Consider the following 7,849-nt stretch of genomic DNA (forward strand, 5'->3'; position numbering starts at 1 on the left):
CAGCTCCAGGCCTCTGGCTCCATCAGCATAGCTCCATCTGGTTTGTCAACAGGAATATCAAGCAGAGAGTCTGGTTTGGCCTCCAGTGAGCTATTTATCTCCATCATCCCTCCACATGAGGTCATCAAGCTGCACTCCCTACTCTTAATATTCTTAATTTGACACCAGATTATGTAACTACCCCACAAGTCAATGGTCAGATGTAAGCAATGGAGTGTGAATGTATGTGGAGACTCAAACTGAATTTAGTGATCTCATTATAAACCTCATTTGAATTATGGTACTGGTAAAGAATGTTGATAGCATTATGGATTTCCAGAAGAAAAAACATATATGCTTTGGGTAAAAAGAACAACCGGAACGCTTTTTGAATTCAAGGATGGCAAGACCTTGTCTCACATACCTTGGACATGTTATCAGGCGAGACCAGTCCCTGGAAAGGGCCATCACTGGAAATGTTGTACAGCATCTCAAAGGAGGAAATCTCTCAAGAAGAAGGATTGACACATTTGCTGCACCAATAAGCCAAACTTAGCCACACCACTAAGAATGATGCAGGACTTAGCAGTGTTCCATTCTGTGAGCATAGGGTTGCTGATCCAGACCTGACAGGGGAGTACCTAACAACACATGTAAACCTCGGCCTTCCACAAACCTAGGCCTCAGATTTTAACCTGTAAGCTAAACTCGATTTTATGACATTGTAGTATAAGTTAATGCAAGAATACCAGTAACATGTTGCTTACTTTGCTGTCTGCAGTGTGAAGTCCTGATGCTCCAACAGGACACAGCACCTCACTGGGCTTCATGTACTTTCCTTTTTTGTCTCAAGTTTGTGCTTCTGTTAGAGTGCGTGGTGTGCTGACCAACTATTTCTATCCATTGAAATTAATTTTTTTAAAGCCGACTTCTATTTGAAGGACATACGTTGCTAATATTTTTAGTTGGGTTGTGAGTATACCCCTACAAAGACAGTGAAAAATCTGGAAACAAAGGACCTATTTCAAGTTGGATTGCTCAAGAGCATCATCACCCTCCAACATTGTCTATAAAGCACCCCTTGACAGGTTGCTCAGGGAGACAGATTTTGATGGACAAGATGAACTATGTCAGTGAATGATGGGGGGAGTGCGGAGTGGAGCCCCAAAGCCCATTAGTAGGCCACTGGAGATCCTCTTGCAGAGGGGTCTAGGGGAGGAGATGAGCCAGTCACGGTGCGATGTAACAATGATGAGAAATACAACCTTCCTCTAGTTCCTAAAGGTTTCCTCCCCGCTCCCACTGCCATGACTCGAATTCTATCTTGCAAGACTGGCTAGACCAGAGGAGGTACACTGGTACAGATAGGAACTGAAAATACAGGGAATCCAGGACGGATGAGCCCTATAGGACCAGTGGTGTGAGTGGCAAAACAGGGAGGGTAAAGGGAGAATGGGTAGGGAAGAGGGAACCGATTACATGGAACTGTGTGTGACCTCCTCCCTGGGGGACAGACAACCAAAAAGTGGATGAAGGGAGACGTCGGACAGGGCAAGATATGACAAAATACCCATTTATAAACTATCAAGGGCTCATGCGGGAGGGGGGAGCGGGGAGGGAGGGGAAAAATGAGGACCTAATGTCGGGGGTTTAAATGGAGAGAAAATGTTTTGAGAAACGATGTACAAATGCGCATTACACAATTGATGTGTGTATGGATTGGGATTACAGTTGTATGAGCCCCTAATAAAATGTTTAAAAAAAAAAAAAGATGAACTATGTCCTCCTTGGGCACTAGTATTCAATAAATATGTGTGCTCTCCCTCATATGCTTACTTTGTTCACTGTTTTACTTGGGGCAAGCTGCCCAGTCACCTGGACTGCATAAACAAAATTAATATATAAGACAAAATTTAGAGTGCATTTTTTTCCTTCAGAGTTACTCCCATGGGTTACCAAACCAGGAAATCCTTAAAAGAGCGGAAACTCTCATCTTTCTTCAAAGAAGTGACTAGCTGATATGGACTGTCAACCTTGTGGTTATGAACATACATGTAAATCACTAAACAAACAGAACTCAGGAAATAAACTATAGATTAATTGTGGGCATTGCATGCTGTATGTGTAAATGTAAACATCTCTTATATCCTTTTGTATGATTCATTAAATAAGCTGTATAATTTTCAGGATTACGCAGGGCAAGTATGTTTGGGGAGTTATCTAAATTTATATTAAGTGAGTCTGGAAATGAACCTTTAAGTCATTTTCTCTGTGACTGGCTCATTGGCCACTCACCCCACACATGGTGACCCTCACCCTGCTTTCCCAGTGGCTGCTTCCACGCTGATAGTAAACAAGCCATGGACCAATCTTTCTGGATGTATCCTAGCTTGCCTGCCCTCAAAAGGACCAGTGAGGTTTGTGGAATAATGCCCTCGGGGTACAGGTGTATTCAGTTGGAACAGGTAATGCCTTTTCTTGGTCATATTAAGAATAATTTTACCTCAAAACTCTGATAACTCAAAACTTTGATAACTTGGGCTCTGAGAAAAGTGCAATAGTAGGTCTGGTCCAGACAGACATAGGGACAAGAAACAGAGGAAGGATGGATAGAGATGCAGGAGATAAATTATGGAGACTCTGTGTCTTTAGCTGTGCTGGAGTTCAGCGAGACAAATCATCTAATAGATAGCACTTCCTGGTGTTCAAGACTTATCTTACATTGGGATTCTGGGTATTCAAATCATGACAGGAGACCCCTCACAGTCTCCAGCATTTGCCACATGATCCCCTTATCAGAATATCAGGGTTTCCTAGCTGTGCTCAGGGATATTGGTGTTAATAGAGAAAACAGTGGCACAAACACGTTTTACTTAGGCACAGAACATGGACGCCTTGCCACAGGCTTCATGGCACTGCCTGGGACATAGGAGGAATTCAGATGCATTAAAAACAGCAACCTGTGTGGCAGTCGGGGTAAAAACAAATTAGAGACTAGATTCTGATCCAGATAGCCAATTAAGTTGCTTTGATTATTTTATAAAATTAATAACCCACAAAGGATGGTTTTTGAAAGATGGACATTCCACAAAATCCAGGGTTTGGTTGTTGTTGTTTGTTTGTTTTAAAATGGAGCAAGATTCCACCTGAACTGATACTTTCCAAAGGTCTTAGACACAAAACTTAAATTTCATTAAATCTCAGAGTCCAACTGGATTTATTTTCTACCAAAAAAAAGAGTCATTTTTACAGTTCACTCTGATTGGGTCATTGGCGACCTAGTCGTTGGAGATCAATTAAGAGCCTCGCCCTGTGTTTCCAATGTCTGGTTCCTTGGTGATAGCAAACAACCCATGGACCAGTGTTCCATCCCTCATCCAAGCCTTGTTAAATAATGTTCTTGAGGAATGGGCATAGTCAATATAATATGGTAGGAGTGTTGTATTGGTCATACACAGCTAATTAAGAATCATTTGGTGACAATGAATATGGTAGGAGTGTTGTATTGGTCATACACAGCTAATTAAGAATCATTTGGTGACAATGTCACCATGGAGATCACTGTGATTCACACGGACGTATAGCCGTGCCCATCAGCCATGTATGCTACTCGTTAGAAGATCTCATGGAGCAGAGGATGCTTCTGAACGGCTGATCTTGCAGTAAGCTGCCCGACTCCTAATCACTAAGCCACTAGGTCCTACTACTTATCAATGAAGTGGAGATACATACATATATATGTGTGTTTTTCTAGAAATGTGCCCATTTATTCTAGGTTCTCAAAATCGCTGTGGTAATCTTTCATAATATTGGTTCTGTTGTGATTGTGGCCTTTTCAATTCTTACTCTTAATATTTGCTTTTCCTATTCCTTTTTCTTTGATACCCTTGTTAGTAGTTTGTCAAAGTTTGTTAATATTTTTAAAGAATTTACTTCTTGTCTTATTGATTATTTTCCCATTGTTTTCTTTTGAATGTATTTCTGTTTTATTATTTATTTTCTTCTGGTAACTGATGATTTATTTTGCGCTTTTTGTTCTAATTGTGGATGACGTTGTGTTAAGATAGTGAGTTTTGATTTATTTTCTGATGTCTGCATACATAGCTCTAACATGTGTACTTAGTGGTGCTTCTGCTGTGAAACAAAGCATTAGGTGTGCTTATTTTCATTTTTTCAAGGAATTTAAAATTTAATCCCTTAATCTCACCATTTCCCAATAATTTTAAAGCAGTATTGTTCATTTTAATGTTCATATCTAATTTCATAGTTTTGCAATTTAAAATATTTGTAATATCAATTTTCAAAAATTATTAAGGCTAGCATTGTAGCCTAACATATTGCCTATTCTGGAGAATTTTCCATGTGCAATGGAGAAAAATGTATCTTAAATTAGGCTGGATAGATTGTTCTCCAAGTGTCTAAGAGGTCAGTTAACTGTGTTCTTTAGTTCTTCTGTTACTGTATTGATTTATTATCCAGTTCCTTCATCGAGTTGTTCTGTAAAGCTGAGTGTGGTGTGTGTAAGTCTATTATTGTACAATTATGTATTTCTCTCATTATCTCTATAAGAGTTTGATTAATATATTCTGAGGATCTGTGTTTGGGAGCATAGATATGTGTTACTATGTTTTCTTCTTGTTCATCTGTCCCATTTAGCATGTAATGCGCTTCTTTGTCTCCCATGAGGGATTTGGCCTTGAAATCTGTTTTATTATTAAGTAATATTTCCACTGCTCCTTTTAAAATTGTCTTTAGTTAATATTGATACCCTGGCTTTTTTTTACCCTGGCTTTTTTATCACCATTATAAATTCTTCCACCTTTGATTTTTAGATTACATTTGTCTTAATGTCTCAAATGTGTTCCATATAAGCAATAGATTTATGGATCATTTCCCTATCCATTCTGCTTCTCCCTGCCTCTTGAAAAAAGCGTTGAATCCAGTTATACTCCATGTCTTTATTGATGTGTATGCAGTTTATTGCTGTCATTACACTTTGAGCTTTCTTTTTTCATTTTTCACCCTTTGTGGAGTTATTGATTTGTTCCTAAACTTTTCTATCATGTGTTCGTTGGATATGTTCTTATCATTGTTTCTTTGTTTTTATGCTATTGTATTGTGGGGCTTTGTACTTCGTACTTCTTTTCCTTTTGAATTAGTTTTCTTTTTTGTGAGAATCTTGTTAATAATTATTTGTTTCCAAACAGCAATATTGGCATAGACTATATTTTGTAGGGTGTTCTAAGGGGAAATTATCACATAAATAATGTACATTAGTGAGTATTCATTAGAATGAAAAGATTCAAGATACATCTGAGGGTGTGGAGAATATTTGAGACTCAACATGATAATTATTTTTCTGCATTAAATATTTCTAACTTTGACAACAAACGGCACAAAGTAGTACCTGAATTGTAAACTGAGATCTGAACAATACTCTGAAATCTGCCTGGTGAAAGTTAGACAAACCCCATTCCAATGACTAGAAGGCATGGTCAGATGCATGAAGGTTCCCTAGAGTCTATGCATGGTGGTCGCTAGAGAAGTGCTGACAAGGTGGGGAAACCACAGCTTCTGAGAGAAAAGCCTCACTGACTTCATTCCCTTGCCTCTGCTGGAACCGAGGTTTGTGTCTGTGCTCACACTTACTTCCCATCACTGTGTATCTTGCACAGTAATACATGGCTGTGTCCTCAGGATTCACAGAGCTCAGTTTTAAAGAAACATGGTTCTGGGAGGTGTCCCTGGTAAAGCTTAACTGGGACTCGAGAACTGGAGTATGCTTTGTGTCCCCATTATTGCGTATTACCCCAATCCTCTCCAGACCCTTTCCTAGAGCCTGGTGGACCCAGGTCACATGATAGCTGCTTAAAGAGAATCCAGAGACAGCACAGGTGAAAGACGGGGTCTGGGAGAGCTTCACCAGTCCAGGGTCTGACTCTTGTAGCTGCACCTGGGCCAGGACACCTGGGATAGAGAGAAACACAGTGAGTCATGTGCTCAGATGCTGCCTCCCCAGACTTCATGTGTGAATCCCTGAAGCACTCATGCCCCAGAGTCACTGCCAGAAAGAGGAAAACCCACCCACAATTCATGTTCATGTGGATAATATTCGTGACACCCAGAAAATGCTCTCCAGGATGAGATGGAACATATCTATAAGTACTTGTGGTTTCATCTGGCTGCCTAGTAGGCATTTGCATGTGGGAGGTGCACTTGTATGTAAAGGTGGAAAGGGATGAATGGAGCCCCTGCCTCTGGGACTCACACTCGAAAGGCGATGCTGGTGGAGTCCTTGGGAGAACACAGTCCTCTCTCTGATGTCTTCACTCTACCAATCATGCGAACATCTGTGCAGATTTTAAGTTCAATGTAGCTTTACATCCATTACCCTCAGAAGTACACGGATGATCTGGTGAAATTAAAGACAATATCTATCCTGACCACGTAATGGAATCAAGACCAGGCATTCCTGAATCTTTTCATACCTCTGACCACATAGGGAAACAAGTGTATTTCATCCCTAAAGCTCCTTTCCTCTATAACATTTCAGGATATTTAGGAAGGAGTAAAGGTACTTTGAGTGCACCACCTTGCCGTCTGGGCCATCCATGGGCAGCGGCGAGGGTCACGATGATGGATACGGTGAAGAGCAGCCCAATGAGCTGGAGGCTCAGAAGTCCATCGACCCTGACTCCTTTACAGCAGTATCAGAAACCCCACCCAGTTTCACCATTACTGTGACATCGGAGGCCGGGGAAAATAACAAAACTGTCCAGAGCATGGCCAAGTTTACATACAGTGAAAAATACCCAGATGATGCTCCCCTTTATGAACTATTCTCACATGAAAATCTAGCAGAGAATGATGTTTCAGACACTTTAAATTAGTAGCATTCAGGCAGAAGAAAACCTTGGCATGGTAATGATCTTTACTCTAGTATTAGCTGTGCAAGAAAAAATAGATGAAATAGTAGATCTAATAAAAAGTAGAAGAGAAGATGAAAAGAAACAGAAAGAAAAAGAAACAGAAGAACCCAAAAAGTAACTATTTCATGGCACTCCTGTTACAATAGAGAATGTCTTAAGTTGAAAGGCCAAAATTGATGCAGAACTCTTGGAAATGAAAAAGAAATGAGTGAAAGAGGAGGAGCAAGCAGGAAAAAAATAAATTAAGTGGGAAACAACTTTTTGAAGCAGATCATAATCTTGACACGTCTGATATCCAGTTCTTGGAGGACGCTGGAAATAATGTGGATGTAGATGAGTCTTTGTTCCAGGAAATGGATGATTTGGAGCTAGAAGATGATGAGGATGATCCAGACTGTCATCCTGCTGATCCAGAGAGTGACTCAACTGACTAAAGGACCGGCCCTTTGCAGAGAGGTGTGACTGCCACGGCATCTGTGGCTATGCGAGAGGGTTTTGATTTCCTTCCTTTTTTTCTAAGAAAAGTTCACAGTCAGGAGAAAATTCTACTGATAACTTTCATCACTGAACTTAAAAAACGGACTATGAAATTTTTAAAAAGAGATACTTCATTATATTCCGATTTTATACTGGAATAAAAATAAACAATGTTATTTTCGGGGTTAAAAGAAACCACAGAAATAAAATGAAACTCATTTTTTTCCCATGATAGTACCTGGGGTGGGTGTTCGGCTCAATTTATTCTGAGACCCCCCTGCTGACAGCATCCCATCACATACAGAAGAGGTGTTTCCTGGGCTTACACTGTCTTCCATCTTCCGTGGGTCACACAGCAACATTTTCTCTTGCCCTAAGCATTCAGACTATTTGTCAGGAGTGTTACCTGGAATTGTCTCTGCAGAGTTCCTAGCATATGTAGTGGAGCTACCATAGTTGTCAGC

General features: G+C 40.3%; 1 pseudogene; it reads left to right on the top strand.

Moving 5' to 3' along the window:
* Window positions 1–6,590: 6,590 nt before the first annotated feature.
* Window positions 6,591–7,342, top strand: LOC101643164 (annotated as a pseudogene).
* Window positions 7,343–7,849: the final 507 nt, after the last annotated feature.

Source organism: Echinops telfairi, unplaced genomic scaffold, assembly GCF_000313985.2.
Source record: "Echinops telfairi isolate 266 unplaced genomic scaffold, ASM31398v2 ScPeMD7_43;HRSCAF=161, whole genome shotgun sequence".
NCBI classification, from domain to species: Eukaryota; Metazoa; Chordata; class Mammalia; order Afrosoricida; family Tenrecidae; genus Echinops; species Echinops telfairi.